The sequence below is a fragment of the Spermophilus citellus genome (assembly GCF_964194105.1).
Source record: "Spermophilus citellus genome assembly, chromosome: 10".
In the NCBI taxonomy this organism is placed as follows: Eukaryota; Metazoa; Chordata; class Mammalia; order Rodentia; family Sciuridae; genus Spermophilus; species Spermophilus citellus.
In genome coordinates, this window is record NC_138197.1 from 52,462,780 (window position 1) to 52,486,678 (window position 23,899).

General features: G+C 39.6%; 1 protein-coding gene across 11 annotated transcripts in view; it reads left to right on the plus strand.

The window, feature by feature from the left end:
• Positions 1-15,967: 15,967 nt before the first annotated feature.
• PPFIBP1 (PPFIA binding protein 1) overlaps positions 15,968-23,899 on the plus strand; it is a gene marked incomplete at its 3' end in the record, with an annotated part of 252,050 nt that continues 244,118 nt past the window's right edge. For all 11 annotated transcript variants that reach the window (XM_081311961.1, XM_081311960.1, XM_081311959.1 and 8 more), the window contains exon 1: positions 15,968-16,198. The remainder of the gene's footprint in view (positions 16,199-23,899) is intronic.

Genomic DNA, 23,899 nt, shown 5'->3' on the forward strand with positions numbered 1-23,899 from the left:
TCTGCATTATTAACAATAGTTAAAAAAAAAAAAGTAGGTGGGTGTGGAGGCATATGCTTGTATTTCCATCTACTCAGGCGTCTGAGGCAGGACAATCACTTGAGCCCAGAAGATTGATATTAGCCCCTTTCAAAAAATAAATAAATAGATAAATACAATCTAAATGTCCATCAACTGATGAATAGATAAAATGTGGTATATCCATATAATGGAGTATAATTCAGCCACAAAGAATAATTAAATACTTACACATACTACAACATGTATAACTACTGAAAACATGCTAAGTAAAAGATATCAGACTCAAATGTCATATATTTTATAATTCCATTTACATGAGATAAATTTGTCTCTTCAGAAGAGACAAATCCATACAGGTAAGGTAGATTAATGGCTGTCAGGAGCTGGAGGGGAGGGTTAACTAGTAGTCAATATGGGGCTTCTTTTTGGATAATCGAAAATATTCTGGAATCTGATAATATTGATGGTTACATAATCTTGTGAGTCTACTACAACCCACTGAATTGTACACTCTAAAAAGGTGAATTTTAAGATGTCATCTTTTTAATGAGGCCCATGTGACCATCATGGTTAGACTGCATTCCTCCCACTCTTACCCCATTTCTCCCAGTCTTTCTTTCTTGTTTTGTTTATTTATGAGGCTTATTGTTTATATGTCTTTTTTCATTTTTAACATGTAAGTTATACAAGAACACAGACTAAATTAGGACTATAAAAACATCCAATATTATATATGTAATATCAAAAAATATGCCCATTTAGAAAAATAATAATAGCATTGAAATTAATAAAATTTCCTAAGAGTGATTATTTCACTGTGAATGCCAAAGGCTCAAAGAAGAGGAGGAAGCTGTAGATGAGGGTGTCAAAAACTTTAAAAGGCTAGGTAATCATAGGGAGGAAAAGGGTTAGATTCACCAGAGGTTTTTGCCTAAATGAAACATTAAAGAAAAAAAGAACATATTCCATGTATAACCAAGTGTGTTTCCCATACCTCGTTCATATATACTATGTCTCCACAGTAGGTTAAAGAGAAGGCAGATCAGCAGGGAAAATGTACTCATGTGTCCACTTGTTATATGTGTTGGTTAATTTTTTTGTGCCAACTTGACTTGGCTAAGAGATACCCAGAAATCTGGTAAAAAATTATTTCTGCATGTGTCTATGAGCGTGTTTCTGGGAAAGGCTGGCATTTGAATCAATAGACTGAGTGTAAAAGATCTGTTCTCACCAACACAGGTGGGCATCCTCCAATCATTGAGGGCCTCAATAGAAACAGAGCTGGACAGAGGAAGGGCAAATTTGTTCTTTCTGCTTGAAGTGGGACATCCATCTTCTCTTGTTCTTTATGTTCCTTGTTCTGGGACTTTCAGACTCAAACAGACTTACACCATTTGTGCCCTTGGTTCTTAGGCCTTCGAACTTGAACTAGAATGTCACCACCAGCTTTCTTAGGTCTCCAGTTTGTGGATGGCAGATTGTGAGACTTTCCAGCTTCCATAATCAAGTGAGTCAATCCTTCACAGTAAATATCTATCTATCTATCTATTTATCTATCTATCATCCATCTATTGATTTTCCTATCATGCATCATCTATCTATCCTACTGATTATGTTTTTTTGAAAGACCTAATACAGGTCCCAAGGAAGCAAAATTAAATTCACTAATGGGTGGAATTGAGACTAAGATTACATTACTCACCTTGGATTGGGACCTGATAAGACCGTGTCTTCAAGTGAGGGGCCTTGGGTTTGGAGCCAAGCAGAAGTGGGGGAAAGGCAGATGGCACCTTAACATTCATATCTCTGATTAACTCTGATTGGGATCCTAATTGGCCTAAGTCAATCATAGTGACCCTGAGCACCCTGCCAATATTGGTATAGTTGAAAACATATGATTCAATTCTGATCAATGAGATTGAAGATACACTGTATGTGCTGAAGGAGGGGAGATTTCTCTGTAAGGCTTTTCTTTATCTTAAAAAGAGACAATAGGAAGAAAATCAATCTCTCTCCCCCACCATTCTCCCTGCTTCCTTTGGATATCACTGTGTACCTGTACACAGATTTGATGTTTGAAATTCCTTAAGTATTTCTTGCAACTGGTTTGGGCCTGCAACCATTAAGATAAGGCTAATAGATACCACAGAAATATAGAAAAAGCCTGGCTGTTCACTGGTATTAATGAGTACTGAATTAACCCAATGTGTAGTCCTAGTATGAATGCCTCTTTTATGGTTCAAGGCTCTTAGATTCAAACCTGAGGAGAGCAACTAAGAAAGAGGGGGCAGAGGCAAGTGAGATAATTACTTTTCAAAGTTCAGTTGGAATTCCTTATACCATATTTCTATATGTATATATAACTATTTTTAAAATAGTTTGAGTGATTTAGGGACTGAGGATGTAGTTTAAGGGTAGAATACTTGCCTAGCATGCACAAAAACATAAATAAGTAAATAATTACAGTGATTTTTATTTTCTTTAGATTTTACTTATGGGTAGCTGTCACCTTTGTCCTCTCTGCAATATCTCTTCCATTGACCACTATTCCAAGAAGCCAGATTGATACAAAGGTCAGACACATAGGCTGGGAATGGTCTATCGCCCCATTCTTCACCCTGGCTGCATGTGAGATGCAGGCATTGAGATTCTCCAGGGATAAGAACCTTTTCTGTTTCCTCCACATTCTGTAATACCAAACTGAATCCTCTTCTGGAAGGCAACGCAAGTCTAAAGTCTAGTTACCTTTTTCTAGCGTTCAGGACCTCTTCCACTCCAGGGCATGAGCATAGCTTCTTTTCCTATTTTTTGGCAAGAGCTTACATTGTCTGTCCCAATCTGGAAACTTGTGTTTCTTTTACCTTCTGGATGGTGAGATTGCCATGTGCTCAAAAATCACATTTGTTATCATGACTGTAACAAAATTCCTAAGTAATATTGGCTTAAAGAACAAGGCTATTTATTATGTCATTTGGCAAAATATCCACAACCAGGGTGGTTCCAGAGTCGGTTAATTAAGCAATTTAATGATCAGTGCTCTGAATCACATTATCTTTCATTCTTTTGGATTTTCCCTTATGGTCCCAAGATAGCTACCATTGCTCCAAATATTGTTATGTGACACAGCATGCAGAAGAACAAAACAGGGGAAGGACATCTTTCCCAGAAACTTCCAGCACTTCTCTTGGGCACCATTAATTAGATTAGATTATGAACCCTAACAAACCAATACTGACCCAACCTGTCACCCTTCCCGACGCACAACAAACATTCACACTACCCATTTCTTCTAAAGAAATAGGGCACTTGCAAAAAGTAATAGCTATCTCTGGGTGGAGAAATTGCAAGTGATTTTTTTCTTCTGAAAATTTATTCATTGAATATTTGTTCTAAAACCATTTTTTTTATTTTAAAATAATATTGAACTTAGGCTGGGTGCAGTGGTGCATGCCTGCAATCCCAGTGGCTGGGGGGTGCTGATGCAGGAGGATTGCGAGCTCAAAGACAGCCTCAGCAAAATCCAGGTGCTAAGCAACTCATTGACACCCTGTCTCTAAATAGAATACAAAAATAGGGCTGGGGATGCGGCTCAGTGGTTGAGTGCTCCTAAATTCAATCCTGGTACTCGTCCCCCAAATAATAATAATATCAGGGGCTGCAGTTATAGCTCTGTGGTAGAGCACTTGCCTGGCACATGTGAAGCTCTGGGTTCCAGCCTCAGCACCACATAAAAATAAATCAATAAATAAAACTAAGGTATTAAAAAAATAATAAAAAAAATCAAACTTAGAAAATTTGCAAGAATAGAATGAGGAAATTTCATAAGCTCTCTACCCAGATTCACTAATATTTAACATTTGGCCACATATTGCTTTAATGATTTCTCTCTATATATTGTTCCTGAGTCATTTGGAAGTCTGCATATATCATTCCCTTTTCTTCAAAATATTTGAATATGTATATCTAAGAAAAAAGAATATTCTCTTACAACTCAACAGTATAATTATAAAATTTAGGAAATTTAACATTGATACATTATTTTAATCTACTACACATATTCTAGTTTTGTCAATTGTCCCAATACTGTCTTCCTAGACATTCTTTTCCATATAGAATCTAGTTCAGACTGGGTGTAGTGATGCACGCCTGTAATCCCAGCGGCTAGAGAGGCTGAGACAGGAGAATCACGAGTTCAAAGCTAGCCTCAGCAAAAGCCAGGCACTAAGCAACTAAGTGAGACCCTGTCTCTAAATAAAATACAAGAATGGGCTTGGGGGGCTGGGGCTGGGGCTCAGTGACAAAGCACTTACCTTGCAAGTGTAAGACACTGGGTTCGATCCTCAGCACCACATAAAAAAATAAAATAAACAAAATAAAGATATAAAAAAAAAAAGAATAGGCTTGGGATGTGACTCAATGGTCAAGTGCCCCTGAGTTCAATCCCTGGAACCAAAAAAAAAAAAACATATAGAATCTAGTTCAATATCATATTATGTGCCTTGTCACATCCCCTTTTCCTATTTTATTGACACATAACAATTGTACTTGTTATTTTTTAATCATATTTTAACTGAATGACTTTTTAAATACTTTTTTATTGTTCATACCCATGACATTTTTTAAAACAGTAGGCCAATTGTTTTACAGAATGCCCTTCAATTTGGGTTTGTTGAACATTTCCTTGTGATTAGAATCAGATTATGCATTTTGAGCCTCAGTACTACCTAAGTGGTGTTATATCTGTGATGGTGATGTGAATTTTGATCCCTCAATCAGGGTATTGTTTTCTGTTTTCCCCAGATGTATGATGTTTTAAATCACAAAGGAAAATTATTTTAAAATAATAAATTATAGACAATTGCATTGCAACAACAAGGAACTATTTTTTTTTTTTCTTTTTGCAGTACTGGGGATTGAAACCAAAGGAGCTCTACCACTGAGTACACACCCCTAGCCATTTTTTTATTTTGAGACAAGTTCTTGTTAAATTCCCAGTCTGGCCCTTAACTTGCAATCTCCCTGCCTAAGTCTCCTGAGTTGTGACATATGCCATAGGAACTGAATTTAAGTGAAAAACTCTATCTAATGCTCTCTCATTTGGACAAAGAATATTTAATATACCCCATGGATGATGCTGAATTTGAGAGCTAGAGTGGGAATTGAAAGCATCAGTTTGCATAAAAGAAATGAAGGTTTGGAGAGGTAAAGTAACTTTCCCAGAACTAGTGGCAAAGACAGGACTAGGAAAAACATCCTCTGTCTCTGATGTCACCCTTCTCACGCCACTGTCCTTGTGAGCAAAAGCATAACAAATGCTTCTGCTTCTCAGCTGTCACCAAAAACTCTTCAAGAAAAGAAACCTTGTTCGTCCTCTCCTTGCCACTTGTAACACTCCCGGTCTTCAGTCCATTCTTCAGACCTTTTTACATTAAAACACTATCCATGTCCAAACTGGAAATGAGTTTCCTGTCTTATCATTTAAATGAGTTACCTTAATCCCTAGTTATCTCAGCAAACTCACTTCTCCCTGCTCGCAGCTTGGAGCCAGCTAAGAAGGAGATAAGGAACCTGGACTACAAGTGTGTTGGATTCGGTCCACAGAGGTGTCTTTGTATGACTTGTGAGTAGAAGAATCATGATGTTTTCTTTTTTCCTGGCTCGAAGCAGAGTTAACTGTGCTATTTTGAAACCTACCAAAGGCAGACAGCCGAAGAACCTATAATTGTAGAGGGACTGTCATTCCTGGCAGCTGTGTCTGTGTATGTAGGTGGTGAAGGGCAGGACTGGCTCAGCAGTAGGGTCAGTGCCAGGCAAGCTGAGATTTAGATTCAGTGCTATCCTGATTCTAGCATATTTCCTGTATTGTTTTGTTCACAGTAGCAGAACTGACCTTTCTGTGCCTCTGCTTCTCTAAATGGAGATTAAAAAAAAAAAAAAAGAGTTGCTTTTACTTGTCGACATGGGTATTTCATGAAAGAAAGTGGAGAATACTCAAGGGGACAAACTTCAGTGGCTCTTCCACTTGATGGTAGAACTTCTATGACTGAATTGTGTCCTCCCCGAATTCACATGTGCAAATCCTAATCCCAGTACCTCAGAACACGACTGTATTTGAGAGTCTTTAGAAAGGTAAATTAAACCAGACATGGTATAAACCTGCAATCCCAGCTAATCAGGAGAACGGAGGATCACAAGTTTGAGGCCAACTAGCCTGGCCAACTTAGAGAGAACCTGTCTCAAAATAAAATTAAAAAGGGGTTGGGAACGTATGAGGTCCTGGGTTCAATTCCCAGTACCATATTAAAAAAAAAAAGTAATGAAGTTATAATGAGGCCCTTATTGTAGGCCCTCATCCTGAAGACCTTATAAAGATACAGAAGGCAACTATCTACAAACTGAAAAGAGAGGCTCTGGAAGACAGCCATCCTGTGAGCCCTTTGATCTTGGACTTCCAGTCTCCAGAATGATGAGAAAGTAAATTTATGTTGTTTAAGTCTCTCGGGTAGTAGAAGTTTGTGATGGCAACTCTAGCAATCTGATACAGGGACCCTGGGGAAGTGACTTAACCCTTCCAGGCAGGATAAGTGACATAATTCACAGAACACAGAACAAAATGTAGAGCCCCTTGTTAAAAAGATTGTTAAGAATTTCAAGATGGCCATAGCAGAGCATCAACCAAGTTAAACCCCTCTAAGCTCAGGGGTCCTGAACAGCTGCACACTTCAAACCCTTCCCTCACCAGGAAGCCGCCTCTGCTCTAGGCCTCAGTTTCGACATCTGCAAAGTGGTGCTAATAATGGCACTTACTTTTAGGGTTGTTGGGAAGATTAACTCAGATTCTAAGATAAGCTCTCAGAGGACATGAAAGGGTGACGAAGAAGGGTGTTCAAAGTTTCACATTAATTGTCTTGCCTGGGTTGAGTCCCGGGATCACAGGAAAGAAGAGTTTGTTTTCTTTTTCTCTATTTATGGTCAGTGAGCCATTCGTCAGTGGGACAGAGAGTGTTTATGGTGGGGTGGGGTGGGGTGGGTGTGGGAGCAGAGACTTTAAGAGCTGAGAGATTCTGCCAGGTGAGCCATGCAAATCATCTGATGACTGAAGTCTGGGGGTCTTTGCTGCAAGACAAGTGATTTCTTTTTCCGCCTCCCTCTCTCTTGCCACTGCCCAGGAAGTATGCCCCAGTGCAAGTGGCATTTGGATCCCAGGCTTCCGGGTTGTTGCCTGACTTTCTGACAAAAGTGTTATTATTTCCACACACATGACTCTTTTATTCTATAAATAAATAAAGCTTTAGAAGGCAACTGAACACAACCCTGATTTCTAAAATGGGACAGGACAAATAAAGCAGATAGTTATAAGATTGATACCCATGAGGAGATAGAGAAAGTCAGGGGATTCTGAGTGGCATTTTGGAAGGGGCAATTATTTTATTTGACATATTTATTACTTTCTAAAATCATTTCGAAGCCAGCGGTTTGAACATTTAGGATAAAAGGCCCTTCTCAAAATAGAATAAAATGCCAACACTAATAATTTTTCAAACTATCACAAGGAGATGATTTTTTGTTTAAGACATAAAGTTCTAACTAGATCTTTTACTGGTATCAGCAGATTTTGTGGCATAGTGATCAGAACACACCTTACTGGTTCTTCTTTGCAATTTATTTGCAATTCACCTTTCCTAAAGGAGAGCTAAATCTATGGGCTTCTTTCTTAATATGATGGTAGCATTTGTTGATTGCCCTTCTGGTAGGAAAGCTCAGAACTTTACAAATGAATCTACAAGAAAGCAGCATCTTTCTTTGAAGTGCTGGTCACTCTCCCAGATATACTCAGGAAAAGCAAAACAAGGTTTATGGAGGGAAGTTATTTGGATTTATTCTTAGTGAAAGAGATGATAGTGAGTTATGTCCTGACTTTGTTTTCATTATAATTAGAATAAATCTATATTCCTTCAAGACCCAAAGTGATCTGGCTGCCGAGAGACTGTAGAAAGATAAAACAATTTCCAAGCTCCTTTTCTTTGGTCTTTGTTCATCGCCCCTATAATCACAGCCTCTTCATTCTAGTTGCTTACGGAAAGGAATGAGGTAGGACAGGGTCAGTAATTAATATAATGATATTTAATTAATATGCAATGATAATTACATGTTGTAAACTAATATATTCTTAATTCCCAGGGTATAGGGGAATATACCTCCATGACAGCTTGAGGCTAACCCAAAGTAATGTAACATCACAAAGAAATATGAGTTAGAGATAAACTCTGTCTCCATCACCAGATCGTAACTTCAAACACTTTCACTTTGTTTCAAAATACAAAAGAAAACACTTCACTTTGTCCAGTACATTTCTTTCAGGGCCGGTAAATTGCTCTCACATGTATTATCTCACTTAAAGTTGGAGCATTAGTTAGGCTCTTTCAAGTGGAAGGCATTAAGGGGGGGGGGGGTAGTCAGGTGATCTCAGGTGATAGAGATTTAGTGTGTAACTACCTGGAGAATGAAGGAAATCGGGAAGCCACTGAACTACTAGGCCTCAAGAGAACTGAGGACTCAAGTCACTCTACTAATCTATCTTTCTTGTAACTCAGCTTCTCTTTCAGCACAGACTCTAATGCCAAACTTGAATCATGCTACTTTTTTAGCTATGTGTCCTCAGGCAAGTTACGAAAACTCTCTGTGGCTGTTTCCTCCAGACCTCCTCCACACGGTTGAAGTTTATACACTTAAAGTATTTAAAACAGTAAGCAACCGCTGGGCTTGGTGGAGCATGCCTGTAATCTCAGCGCCTTGGGAGGCTGAGGCAGGAGGATAGAAAGTTCAAAGACAGCTTCAACAACTTAGTGAGGCCATAAGCAACTCAGTGAGACCCTGTCTCCAAATGAAATACACACAAAAAAAGGGGCTGAGGATGTGGCTCAGTGGTCGAGTGTCCCTGAGTTCAATCCCCGACATCCATCCCCAAAAATAAATAAAACTGTACCCAAAACACAGAAATTGGAATTTGCTTTCATCATTTTTATTATTGTTACGTTTTCGGTTACTTCAGCAGATACTAGCTGTCTACTACCCCCATGGTATCTACAAGACTTCTGATTACTACCTCTTCTATATGTGACTGTTAGCATCTGCCCCTTTCAGTTTTATTGTTTTACTTCAGTTACTGGATGCTTTTGTTTATTTTATTTATTTAGATTTTTAATAATAGTGCTGGGCATTGAACCCAAGCCCTCATGCATGCTAGGCAAATGCTTTACCACTGAGCTACACCACAGCCCTGACAATTTTCTGTTGATCTCATTTTCTACCTTCTCATGCATGCTTCCGTTTATTGCTTTTATTCTCTGTGCCCCTTTGCTTCTGCTCTTCTCTATCACAAGGCTTTCTGGGTCTCACTTCTAATATCTTGAGAGAAGATTTCATTGGGCCAGCCAGTGACTAGTCAGTGTGGATTTCCGACAGAGTTCCTATCTTTCTTGCCCCAGGCTGTTTGGCAAGGTTATACTGGATTGTCTTTGAATGTGATGAGAACCCACGGTCCAATCAGTACTATGGAAGGTGGCAAGGGTCTCAGCATGTTAGCTGAGGAATCCTGTGCAGAGAACCATTTCAGACTCTGTTAGGAGGAGGCCATGGCGGGAAGCAACATCCAACTTTCATGGCTCCAATTTAAGACACGTTTTTGCACTATTGCCACCCATTTTTGATGGAGAAACTGAAGCTCAAAAAATATCAAGTGATGCTAGGTCGTATAGCTTAGAGTATATACTTTATTTCATTTTACCAAAGGAGAGGTGCTATTTCTTACACTTTATTTCGTCAGTAATGGGTGATGATTTTTTTTTCCTCTGGAAATGGCATCTTGAAATGTAAAGGGTACTTCTCTTGCTATTACACTATATCTCATTTAGGATTCAAGCAATATAGAGTCAAATGGAAATTATCTCAGGTGAAATAGAGGTAAAGAGGTTTAATTCACTTAAAAGACAGACATACTAAAGGATAGTTGTGACACTTTGTCTTTGTTTCCTTAATATTCTGGCTAGTTTAATAAACCAGAATATTAATAATCTGGCAATTGAAATGCCATAGAGTCAGCATCCTTCTATAGAAAAGTTTTTCTGAAGATAGAATCTGGAGAGGCAAGGGAAGGCAGCAGAAAATCCAACTCTTCCAGGACTTGGGAGATAGGCACTTCAGCCTAAAGATTTATTTATCAGCAACTTGTTTCAACTTGCCAGGGAAATTCCTTGAGTGAAAACATTTATCTAAACCAGTTGTTCAATTCTCATCTTACATCTGTTTTTAGCTAAAATTCATTCCTTAGTCTTTTTAGACAGAAGTTTGTGGATTGAAATGCCACTTTAAAATGTAAATTCTAGTTAAGTGGAAGAATTCCAGTTAAGGATTAGGAGAGACTAAATAAAGAAACAGTAAATTAATGATTGTCCAGGTGAAAAGGTGAGCAGGGTAGAAATTAATGGATCAATCTGAGGACTGGGAATCACGTATGGCACTGGTCCAGGGAATGGCATGCACCACAATGTCAAATTGGATAAATTTTGATTAGTAGTGAACCATGAAATATTATTTGAAACATGAGCCTTACTTAACTTTGTGGCTTGTGAAAAATCAAAGGGGGAGTTACTGGTTATGAATAATGCTCTGTTGTTGATGAGCATGTTTCTGAGAACCCTAAAGAGGTTGTCCATAATGCATGTTGGGAGGAAGGATGGCAGCCTTGGAAAGGCCTGACAGTTTGGGGGAAAGACTGGGCCTGCTGGGGATGAATGCTTGTGCAGATCATCTGCATGGACTAGAAAACAGGAATTGCTTCTATATATTAAAAAGACTAGCATTCTCTTTGGTACCTCTGTCAGAATATAAGAACCTAACTTTTTGTTTTTTGAGACAGGGACTTGGTTGGCCTCAAATTCCTGAATTCAACTGATCCCCCTTCCTCAGCCTCCCTAGTAGCTGGGACTACAAGAGCTTGCCACTGCACCTAACATATTTTTTAGAAAATCTAATTAACTAAATTTGTAATGGGGTTAATTGTTTAAGAGAATTTAATTTGTTTAACTTAGCTATTAATTGCACATTAATCAAAGATCATGAAAAGAGATCATTCTTAGTTTTAATTAATTTTAAAAAAACTTATAAATGGAGTAATGAGATGAGTAAGTTGAATGAAACTAGGTTTTTGGATTTATCTGGTGGGCAATCAAAGAATAACCTTGGGTTGTAAGGAAAAAGTGATTAAAATAAGTCTCTCCCTGTGAAGCAAGATGTGTACCTATTTCTAACCTGTCTCAATAGGCAGAAGGAGGGCTGGATTCATAAATGATGTTTGTTAATAGCTGAATAGTGGTTTGGTATTCAGCTAAAAGATATTAAAATAGTATCTAGGTTGTCACCAATGCCATGCTTACAATCAGAAGAAGGAGAAACTTCCTTTAGAAAGAATTCTAAAACTAAGATGCTTCATGTAGACTTGGTTCATGACTTATACCATGTGTTTAGCCCATTCTGTGTTGGCAATATGCCTGGGATCAGAACAGCAGGAGGATGCAAAATCCTTTATTATCAGTCCAGTGAAGTTATTCAATTTCTAAAGACCTAGCCATAGCAGGTTAGGAGTTTAAAGCAAACAACAGCATTCACTTATTCATTCAGTGAATTTTTTATTGAATATCTATAGGACAAAAAAGAATCTATCATAAAGGATATAAAGGTGAAAGGACCTAGTGTTCTACCCTCAAGGACTGTAAGGGACATATAGTCAGTGAAGGATATAAGCCATCTATAACAATAATAGTACAGTTGTTTTATGTCACAAGAAAAATAAATATGTTTATTATGATCTATTATGTGTCAGGCAATATGCTCTTGTCTATGTCATCTGGTCAGATCCTTGTAACAACTATGGGAGATGGATTTGAATAGAAACCTGCAAAAATCATTCATAACTGAGGATATCTGATTAGGGAATACAGGTGCAAAGGAATTCAGGTCCTGCAGTCTGTGTGGTGTGGGCGGACAAAGAAGCTTAGTTCAGAGAGCTAAGTGGGGGGCCAGGATGTAAAGGCTCTTGGATGTTAGTCAAGAAAGTCTAGGTTTTGTGCCTTACTAAAGTCAAGAGTGACCAGGCTGTGCTTTAGATAGCTGCACCTGGAAGCCTGAGAAGACCAGGCAGGCATGATGATTAGGGCAGCCGTTTCTTGGAGTCTGTATCTAAACAAACTAAGTACGGAAGGTGCCCTCAGGCCTGCTTTTGGAACATATTTCTGTTCCAAAACAAGCTGAAGACTCAGCTTGGTCTTTGTTACTCCAGAGGGCAGAACTAATAGAGGGTAAATCATGGACAAACAGTGTTTTATATATGGAAAGGAAAAATAGCTTGGGAGTCTAGCAGACCTTGGTTTCAATCCCAGTTCCTGGTGTTCTAAAGCAATCCATTTACACAATCTTGCTGTGCCTTTGAGTCAGTATGTTACAATGCTGCTAGTAACATTCACTTACAGGATGGTTGAAGGATTAAAACAAGGTGGAGACCTTTTGGGAGAAAAGTCAAAAACAGCATCTGGCTCAACTAGAGAAAGATCTTCAACAGTGGGCTGCTTTCCTAGTTTGTGTGCTTCTGTTGCCAGGGAAATTCAAGCAGGGGCTGCAGGCCACCTGTCAGGAATGCTGTAGAAGGAGTTCTTGCATCTAATATGGGTTGCATCAGAAGACTTTTAGGACTCCTCTCAGCAGAATTTCTGCTGCTTTGGTTGTGCCTCATCCCCAATAGTGATGATAATACCTGGTAATGTTCATGGGTACCAAAGGGAAGGCTGATCATCAGAATAGCTAGGCAGAAAATAGTTACTTAGATCTAATTAATGTTGAAACCGTAGACATTGTAAAGGGGACATTTTCATTAAGTGAGCTAAGACCCAGGATAGTGGGTAAGTCCTAGGTTCCTGCCCATCTGCCATCTGTTTTTGCTTCTGTTGCAGTGTCCTGATCCTCTGGAGTTTTCCCAAGACACCATAGGTCAGTTGTTTAAATGTGTTTGTTAGATTCTTTTTTAAAAAATAAAATCTTATAATGAAGCCTAAATGATTAACAGGGCTGGGATTGTGGCTCAGTAGTGCAACGCTTGCCTAGCACGAGTGAGACGTTGAGTTCGATCCCCACCACCACATGAAAAAAATTAACAAATTAAAAAAAAGGAAAACAGCTGTCAGTGGTTAAAATGGGCTATGGTGGGGTAGGAGAGGTGGCTGAAATCTTCCCTTTCTCTGGGTAATCCCTGGTTTGAACACTGCTGCTCCAGACCTGGCCTGTTTTCAGCTCTCCTCTGGAGTCTTTTGTTTTCTGGATTCCGATGGCAGCTGTTATCATTCCAGCTGCAGAGGGGATGGGAGGCAACTTCCTGTTATTCTATCCTGCCATCCCTACGGGGGTGGACATTCCCTCCCCCATCTCCTGTGTTCAGCAGTAATTTGGAAGAACTTGAGCCTAGAGGCAGCCAATCTATTTCTAGGGCTGGAGGAATGGCCATGGCCAGACATTGTTTGAAGGCATCTGGGGAGCAAGGCAGGTAATGGGCACTGACAGACAAGTGCATCTCCGACTTAGAGGAGGAAAGATGAGTAGCAGAGAGAGGTTGAATTGTAGATTGAGAAGGTGTCTGACTTAAGGGTTGTTAAATAAATGGTGGGTGGGTGAGTAGGGGGAGGGAAAGGCTCTAATCCAAGCAGAGATAGAGGATAGAGGGGGTGTGTGGGGGGGGTGAGGGTGTGAAGGAGGGGGGGCTTGAAGAAATCAAAGTTGAAGTTTTTGGTCAAGGGATTATTTGGAAGGAGAGCACATTTAAGATGTAAGAATGGTGTGACTCTGCATTCTGTACAACAAGAGAAATGAAAAGTTGTGCTAAAAAAATGAAAGGAATGGAAGGGGGAAAGAAATGATATGAATATCTATTTCCTGGGGCCCTAAATATTAATCAAGGCTTTTCCTTGAATTGACTATAAGGAACACAAAGAGGAATGAACCATGGAGCTTACTCTTCAGAAAGCAAGAAATGTATTCAACAGGAAGGCAGGAAATGTATTTAACTGGACATGTAAAACCACATATTTAAACATCTGTAGAATCTCAATTATCCTTATAAAAACCTCTGACATAGGTATTGTCAGCCTCATTTTAGAGAGGAGATAACTGAAGTTTAATTTCAGTGACTTGCCCAAAGTTACTGACCTCAGTAGCAAAGCTGTGCAAAGGACTCACTCCCTATTCTTGTTCATTGTAGCACAGCCAAATCTTGGCAGAGGACAAAGACTTTAATTTAATTAGGCTTTGAGAGAAGAGTGGGGATTCCAGTTATGCCAAAAGATGAGAAACAAGCGAAGATCTGTGAGAGACAGGTTTGATTGCAGCAGAGGGGTTCCCAGGAGTGATGTAGTAGATAAGGTGGGAATTTAAATAGAAGCCAGATTAGGGAGTTTTAAGAGCCAACCTGAGAATTGCAGGGAAAAGGAGCCCGAGGAACACCCCACTTCCATTCCTTATATCTAGTAGTGGTGCAGAGAAAGAATTAGAGCTGGGTGGGTGGGTGGGTGGGGAATGGAATCAGGAATACAAGTGAGGAGTTTGAAATAGTGTAAGACAAATAACACAATGGTAATAATATAAAGTAGGTGTGAAAGCGGTAGCTCAAGTCTGTGGGTTTTTTTTTTTTTAAATAGCATTACAGTGTTTGAAAGAATGTGGAGTACAAACACGTGTGTATAAACACAGGGTGGTTGTGACGATTAAATATAACATAATGCTGGACTCCGCACCTCTGCAAATTTTGACAGACTGGTGAAATGGATGATCAGTCATCAATCACAAAACAATAAAAAGCAACAGAAAATCAATAATTAATTCATTGCATTTCCAGAAGATGATGGATAATATGTTACCTATATCCTATATAAATAGAGCCACTTTTCAACATTCGTTTCTGCCTTGGATAAACAGAAAGAACGTGGTCTGAGAATCTTTGTTTTCTCAGCCAAGGGAATTACACAGGGAAATATCCGCCAAGGGTAAATGTTAGTTAATTCTTAATGATAGCTCAGCCAATGCAATTGGTTCCATTCAACAGTAATTATTCTCGTGTGGTTTGTTGAACTCAATTGTGAGGTTTCTCCCCTTTCCCCCTTTTCAGTTGTGCGTTCAAGCAGCAGTCTTAAGGTCCTTAAAAAGGTAAATAATATACATATGTGTGTGTGTGTGTGTGTGTATATATATATATATATATTTTTTTTTTCTTACTCTGGAGATTCCATCTTATTTGCCTTGGAAGCTTGTGGGGCGTGATTTTTTTCATCGCCAAAAGGAAAATCAGTCACATTAACCCACCAGTTAACAATCCAGAGCTGGGTCGCCGTTTCTAGGGATTCTCTTCCCAATCTCTGGAAGTGCTTTTAAGTTTTAAATTCCCCTTCTGAGGCAACACCCAGCAGACCCACGAAGGAAAGGCAGGAGGGTGAGCTGGCGTTTCCTTTATTTGCATGACTTGAAGCTAGCCATTTTCTGCACCACGCGCCGCCGGGCTCGTACTTGCCCGTGACACAGAGGCAATTGTTTTGCCTTAAAAAGGGGGCTTGGGTGGGTTGGTTTCGTTTCTGATCTGTAATATAATAAATACTCCAATGGGGGGGGGAAGTTTAAAACTCGGCTCGCCAGTTTCTTCCCCATCCCATTATCTCCGTTCCTCAGAGATAGCAGGAAAGGCAGCATTTTTTTCTATCAACACCCACTTCCAGCCCAATCTCGCTCAGCGAGGAATGTATAAAATTAGTGGACTCCTCTGAGTGACGTTTGGTCGGCCCAATCAGTGGGGGCGCAGGCGCAGCCGCCCCGCCCCGCTGCCGACGCTCTTTGGCTCATTCCTGCAGGCGGGGACGAGAGAGGGCGGCGGTGGGAGGAGGAGGTACCTGGGGCTGGGAGTGATGTCAGCTCCCAGCTCGGTGCCGGCCCGGATTCCTGACATGGTGTAGGGCAGACAGGGTGGGGACTGGCCGGGGAAGGAGTCGTGCGCGGCTTGCCTGCGGCGGGGCCCTGTGGCGGGGCTTTGAACTGGGAGCGACGGTGAACGGAACTTTTGGAAGTAGTGCCGGCGGCTCTCCACCCCCAGGTAAGGGCGGTTGGCCGCGCTCACTCGGCCACCGAGCCGAGTGGCACAGCTGCGCGGCTGCAGCCGCCCCTCCCCTTCCCGGGGTCGATTTCCTTTTTCCAGCTCGCTCCTGTTTCCCAAAGGGGACCGGCACTTTTGGGGGGCGGAGGTGGGGGTAGGGCTTAACTCCTTACGGCGCCGCGGCGGCTTCCGTGTGGAAAACGCCCGTACGGCTGGACGCCGGGGGTCTCGTGTGGGTCCGTGGGCCCCGTACCCTGCTCCCGCAATAATTCCAGAGAAGCCCAGTCCGAGAAGTATGGGTGAGGGTGGGCGAGGGGGTCCTTAACAATGCCACAGAAATCTTAGGAACCATCGACTCAATAATTAAGCTTTCTGAGAGGGAAAAAGTTTTGTAATTCTTCAGTTCTTCCTGTGGCCTGTTGTTACACGTTAAGTAAAGTAATATCAATCTTTTGCTTAGAGATCATCGTACAATCTTTTTTTTTTCCTAATCCGGTCAGGATGTGAGAAATGCACTTGGGGTGCATTTATTGTGAGCCTGTGGGAAAACTGGTCTCCTTGGGCACACTCTAAAACTGATCCCTGTTCGCTTGCATCCCTGCCCCAACGTTGGGCTCCCTGGGGGGTTAGGAAGGCCGCCCAGAATCTTCACATCTGCTTCCTGCGGCTGCCTGACCTGACGGAAGGATGAGGGCTGTTAGTTGTGTTTTCAGGAATCATTTTTTTTTTTTAGATAAGCGAGTTTTAAGAGGGAAATGTGGTGGAAGGCGTGGCATACAAGCTCTTCATTATACGGCGTGTGAAGTTTTCAACATGTGGGACCAAATCAAATCCTTGCTTTCACTGAGAACCCCAGACAGCAATGCCGAGAGAACTTGATCTAAAAGACTATGTATGGTAGTTAGAGGAAAGCTTTTGCTGTCAAGAGGGAAAAAGTCACTTAAAGAAGTGTAAGACTGTGATTCTGATGTTTATTTCCTGTTTCAGACCTGTTCTTTTTCCTGCGTGGAGATTTTGTGTGTGCAGGTCACTAGCTGAATGTGATTGACTTTTTGAAGAAAAGAGTTGACTCTGCACACTGATTCAGAACGCTGCTTATCAGTACTTCAGGGCTCATTCTTTTGGCTGAGACTTGCCAGTAGTTTCCCTTTTCTTTCTTGCCGACCTCTGTAGTGAAGATCCTCCTGTTGCCAGGTCTGGAGGAAATGGAGTGGACTTCACTGTGAGTCAGGAGCTGTTTCCCAGGCCTCTGACCAAAAGGGCATTTCCAGCAGATGGGGAAAAAAAGAAGCCACATTAGGTCTGGTAAACCCAAGTCAGTAGGTGTAGTGATGGAGCACTTTATGGATGGTTCTCTTGTCTTTGTAGCAGATGACAGGTTTCAGAGCTAGAAAGACCTTGTTGTGTTTTGTTCTGTTGTTGTTTATAAAACACCTGGGTGTGTACTGTTCTTAGTTCCTGCAAAAATTAAATAGCACAGGGTGGATCAGAGCAGGCTTTTTGAAAAGAGAATGCATACTTTACTGGAAAGACCAGAACATTTTAATTTTGGTTTGTGTTTTGGATGGAAACACAGAAATTGCTAATGGCTCAGCAATAATGGTGAATAAAATTTTTCTGTTTATGTTCTATGGTGAGTATGGAAAATGTACTGAATTTTCCAGTTTGTTTTTTTTCAGTAGGAAAGATGTGGAATTCTTGTGGGCTAAAGTGAGCTCTCCCTACTTTGGTTGATGAGAGTATTCAAACTGCAGCTTATAATACCAAAAGATGGAGCTGCAAAAACTAGACAGGCAAGCAAAAAGTATCTTTAGGATATTATCTTCATGTGCCAAATTCAGATTTACACTTTCTTTCCAAGAAGCTAGTCTCAGTTTAGGGACTTGAATGTTTCATGGCTCTAAATTTGATTCACAGTGTTTGTAATAACAGTCATTTTACCTTATTTTTCCTTCTCTATCCATGTTTATGGGGACAGATGTGGTACTGTATAACATGGTATTCTAAAGGACAATACTTAAAAAAAAAGTTTGCATTATTGATAAAGATAGGATCAGGGTTTGGTTAAATTCCCTTTGATAAACAGCTAACATTGTTCCAGTGTACTTTAAAAATTAGGGTCAACTAGCCTTAATGAACAAGTGTGAACTTGAAATCCAGGCCACACTATAGTTTCAGATCAATAACGCCTAATCACAGGGTATCAGACAGTTCTTGGGAACAAGTTCAATGAGGGAGATTTAGTCAACTATGTGGTCTTTTTGTCACTCTTTGTACCAGCATGAGATAAATCAGTACAAGATTATTTCCCCGTTACTGATTTATTATTTTTTAAAAATATCTGTCTTATCCATGACATGAAATATTTGTTTTTGTAGTGAATTTTGTTGACAGTTTGTTATATTAAAATTAATTTTTGAGTTTCTCATCTTCCATTTTTAAAGGTACCTTATCTCAGAATACAGCGTTTTTGAACTGCTGACTGAAAGAAGACCTCATTCAACATTCTGACTTTTCAGAAATATTAGTACATGTCTCTGACCTGATTTGGATTACCTTCTCAAAACAACAAATGAATGAGTTAATTAGAGCATATTCATTCATATGTCACCTCAAATGAAAGCATGGGAAAGATGCATTGTATAATCCAGAGATTAACCTAGAAAGTTCTATTAATTTTGAATTAAGAAAAAAAATCACAGTTATGCAGCTAATTATGAAATCTTGCAGGGAGCCATAGTTGTTATTTTTTTTTAATGATGGTCAAATAGAGATGGGTTTAAAGAAGAGATTCAAAGCTGTTAAGGCTAGTGTCACATTTTGATGCTTGGCATTGTTTGGAAATAAAGAACAGTGTGTTTGTTCTTTGACTAGCAGTTCTGTTCAATTAAAAGCTGATAATTTCACAATTAAATCAATCATCAAACTGTCTAAAAACTGACACTACCCCAAAACTGCCACAGGCTGATGCAGTTTTCTCATCTGTAGTATTTTATGTCATTTATTTCTCACACTTATTGTAGTGTGTGTCAGAACCTGTATTGTCACATATATCACAGAAGTTGATGCTTTATTAATGGAGCTCATGGCTCCAAAAAAAAAAAAAAAAAAAAAAAAAAACCAAAACTAATTTGAGTTAACTCACTCTACAAAATACAAATATTTTAAAAATATTTTATTTTAAATACAATAATTATTGATGTAAGTTTGGCATTAGATGTTGATGTTTCAGAAAGCCAAATGGTGAGGGTTTCTGTTACTTCAGTATTTTTTCCCCCTACCTTAAAGGAACTGAAACACCAAACAGCTGGAATTTAAGAAATGGGCTCTTCCAGAAGTTTAAAGTTTGCACACTTCGTAGGTAACTGTGGGGGAGAAGGGAGGGTCTGAGTTAAACATGTAGCACTCTGTACTTTTCTATTTCTGAAATGTGGGCTTGGACTCTGAGTGGTCCAGGTGGGTGTGTTGTCACAGTTCGCGACTGCACTTGGGTTATGAGTCTCCCATATGACTGGCACATATGCACATCCTTGTTTTTGTTGGCAAGTGTAAAGGGTTGAGAATAGAAAGACCATTTGGTGGTTTCTGTACGGTGGTACACCTAAAAATGTCCGTGACTGAAGGAACTGTACAGACTCAAATTGCATTGAGTATCAGTCATGCTGGCAAAGGTTCATAGCTTAAATGTGGGTGGTGTAGGAGGAAGATCAAGTACTATAATGTTTGGGGCTGACTGTAGATTTCTTGGACATCCTCTGAACTCTAGAGTAGGTTTAGGTATATTTACCTTTCCTTTAGTTTAGGGAAATCAAACACTGGACATAAAAACACACAAGTTTAGGGAAGCAGGTATGCTTATTCCTAGAGTATTTGTTAAAACAACTTAACTTCACCTGGTGAGTGACTTTGAGAATTTGGTTACTTATTTCTGAATAAGACTTGCCACTCTTTTAGTGAGGGAGACAGTTCTTGAGAAGAAGTAGGTAGGCCCACTGGGAAATGTGTTAACTCTTTCATAGGATGGTTGTTAGGCTGTACAGTATCACTCAATGTGCCTACATTATCTTGTGTTTCTGTGCCTAGGAAGTAGCTCACTGCAGTTCTTTTTCTGGCCTTTTGTCATCTTTATCTTCATCTGTATTACATCGTACAAATGTCATCCTACTGCTACAGAGTTGTATGAGTATTTATGAGGAAAGTTTATTGAATCGCCTTTATTTGGAAAAAGTGAAAACTATTTTTAAACTCTGTGGCCTACTTTCTTCATGTAGTAGCTTGACAGTGTAGCTGCAGTTATACAGATAAAGTCCCTATAACCACTATCTTTTTCTAAAGATACGGATTTTTAGAACAACACACAGTAGAGAATTTTATTTCATTTGAATTGGAATTGAAACATGTTCTTTTCTTATGAATGATAGAAGAGTCAAATGGGCTTCTAAGTTAATTCTGGGAAGTGAGAAGGGAGGTAGGGAGTCATTGAGTAGTCAGGGGAAAACACTCTGAACCTGTGATTCCATTAGGACCATATGTGTGAAGTCACCTGGGTCTCAGTGTTTTTCCTCTGGATCAGCTGCTTGGATGTTCTTGTCAAACTTTCACATTCTTCCATCCTCCACTTCCAACAGTGTATGACTTTGCATAACTGAAAAAGCTTCTAAATACAGAATTTAGGTTCTTCGTGGTTCTTTACTGTTTATTCTTTGCCAAGGATACTTTGATTCTTTAGGTTGACTTGTCCTCTACATCACTCTGTGGACTGGACACACCCAGATGTGTATCCTGCCCATGTCTTCCATACATGTAACCCCATTTTGTTTAATTCACCACCATGGCCAGTTAAAAGTGCCCAATTTCCCAGAATCCCCTGCAGCGGGGGTGTCTTAGTGATGTAGTCCAGGCTAGTGAGATGTAAGTACCAGGGTCCTCCCTTATCCCCAAAGCTCTGATAAGGGGACAGCTTCTATGAGCTCACCTGTTAGGCCTTTTGTTTGTATTTCTTTTTTCTCCCTGGAGAAAGGGGACAAAGCATCTTGTGATCAAAGACAAAAGGCTTGAGGATTAAGAATGACTGGGTAGAAGATAAGAAGGAGGCTGAGAAGCTGATGGCATTCTGAAATTGCTGTATTAGACCTTGTCTACCCATCTCATGACTTTGATGAGAAAAACAAAATCTCTAAATCACAGAAATTGGATATGTACTTGTAACCAAATGTGGTCTTAACTTGTGTCTAAATTTAAAAAAGTTATCTGTTCTTTACGAATTAAAAGGCATTATTCTGTATGAGGGGAAAAAAGGGTAGGACTTTGGAGCCACACAGATCTCAACTTGAATCTCGACTTCCAACTTGAATTCTGACTTTGCTGTTTATTACAGTCTGATATTGGCAAATAATTGAACTTCCTTGGGTCTCACCTTTGCATCTGTAAAATGGTAATACTAATGTTTGTGTCAGACAGTTTTTGCAAGGATTAAACATAATTAGAAATTATTAATAGAAATAATAATGTACATTTGGCCTTGGTAGATTTTCAGCAAAGAATGACATGATATTACGGAAGGAGAGTGTAGTGGGGAGCCTGAGGATGGGGAGGGAAGTAACTCAATAGCCCTTCTCCTCATAGGGCCTCAGTAAACCTAGGTGGAATGGGTGAATGGTAGGCTATTATTATAGCTGCAATCATTTGTCTCCATCTGCTCTTGATTCCTTTTAGCTCCCATCTTAGTCCCACATGCCCAGACAAGGATTCTTGGAACTTTCTATTCTCCAATATTGGTTGAGAAAGTAAAGGATGTTTTTATGAAACTTTTATTAACTATGGCAAAGGGATAAAGGTGTGGGCTCTGGAGCCAGAAAATTGTAGATTAGAATCCCCTGTCCTTAATAACTGGGATTTTGGTTAAGTCTTTTGTGAAACGGAAATAATTGGGTGGTTATGAGGATTAAATATGATAATGTGTGTGAAGCACTAACAGCTGTTTTCCTGGCTAGCTACCTGTACTGGACTGAATATAGTTACTGTTATTATTTGTTGAGCATTTGATGAGCAATTCTAGCCTTGGTATAAGGTCCTCTTTGAGATGAAAAGATGAACAAAACATATTATTTACCCTTTACAGTATTCATGTATAGGAAACGAGGACAGAAAAGGGATGGCATATCTTATACATAACCATTATAAAACCAGATTTTGAATACTACTTAGCTGTTAAAAAGATTGAAAAGAATATACTGAGTTGTACAGGTATCTGTATATTTTAAGGAAAAAAACTCCCACATACATAATGTGTTTGGATGGGGAGGGGATTAGAATGTCAGAGAAGATGAAGGGGGCTTCATTATTTATTTTACAGCATAATATGTTTCCTTTACAATTGCTGCATTTGACTTTGTTTGCCCATATATTACTCTTGCAATAGAAAATGTGTTAAATTTAAAAATAAACTGTTGGACCCTTTGGCAGTAGGTGAGGAAAGATCATAACTTAAGCTAGAATAATCACTCAAGCAAAGGAAGGGTGGGTTTATTGGGGTCCCACTGAAGGAGGTAAGGTTTGAATGGGTAGGTAGGAGATTTTGAGGAGGAAGTGAGGATACCTGGATTTGGAATAAAATTTAGAATACAATGATTAGATTAAGAGAGAGCTAGCTAGAGAGATTGGTATTGTTGGGAGGTAAGATATGTTGGGACTAGATCTCAAGAGGTTTTTAATGGGAGTAATAAGATTAAGCTCTTCAATGGATTTTTTTTTTTTTTTTTTTAGATGAGGAGGAAGGTGATTATTTTATAAAGATGACTCTGGAAATAGAATGTGAATGTTCTCTGGGGTATATGTGGTAAGAGGAGTGGGAAGGACAGAACACCTTTAATTAAGAAGGGTACACAAGCAAAAGTTGAATCTTAATGGGAAATATGATGAGTTAAGATTTGACCATCTGGAGTTTGAGATTCCATCATGATCCACAATTATCCACCTTAGTTTTCTCATTAAGTGAATTGATAAAATAATAGTACTTGCCTCCTCAGGTTATTAGGAGAATAACAGTGTAAGAACAGATAATGTTTACATAGCCCTTAAAATGTAGCAGGCACTGTTCTAAGATATTTAACTTAGACACAATTTCACATCACTCCTAAGAAATAGGTAATGCTATTGTACCTGTAGTACACATGAGGGCTCTAAGGCTCAGAGAGGCTAAGTAACTTTCTCCAGGTCACACAGATGATTCATGCTAGACTCAGGATTTAAACTCATGCAGTTAGGGCTCCAGTGTCAATATCCTTAATCTCAGTATTAAAAGCCATTAAGAACTGTTGGATGGTATTATTCACATAAAGATTTTAAGTAAGAATTTAGATTTGGAGTATAGGCATAGCCTAGAATAATAGACCACCTTCAAGGAGCTTTCACATAAAGAATGAGGGTAGCTGAACTCCTCGAAGAAGATCATGAAGAATAAAAGAGAAGCAAGCACCCAGCTTTCAGGGAATAATTGATGTTTAGAAATGGTCAGGCAAAAGAAGTAGACAGTGGTGACAAAGGGAAGAAGCTCAGTCAACATAGGGAACTGTCCACACCACCCAGTGCAGCAGACTGGTCATGAGGATGGGCCTGAGATCTATACCTAGTCCACTTACCAGGCCATTTCGTGGATTTGCCGGGAGTGGTTTCAGTAGCATGGAAGAGATGGAATTCAGA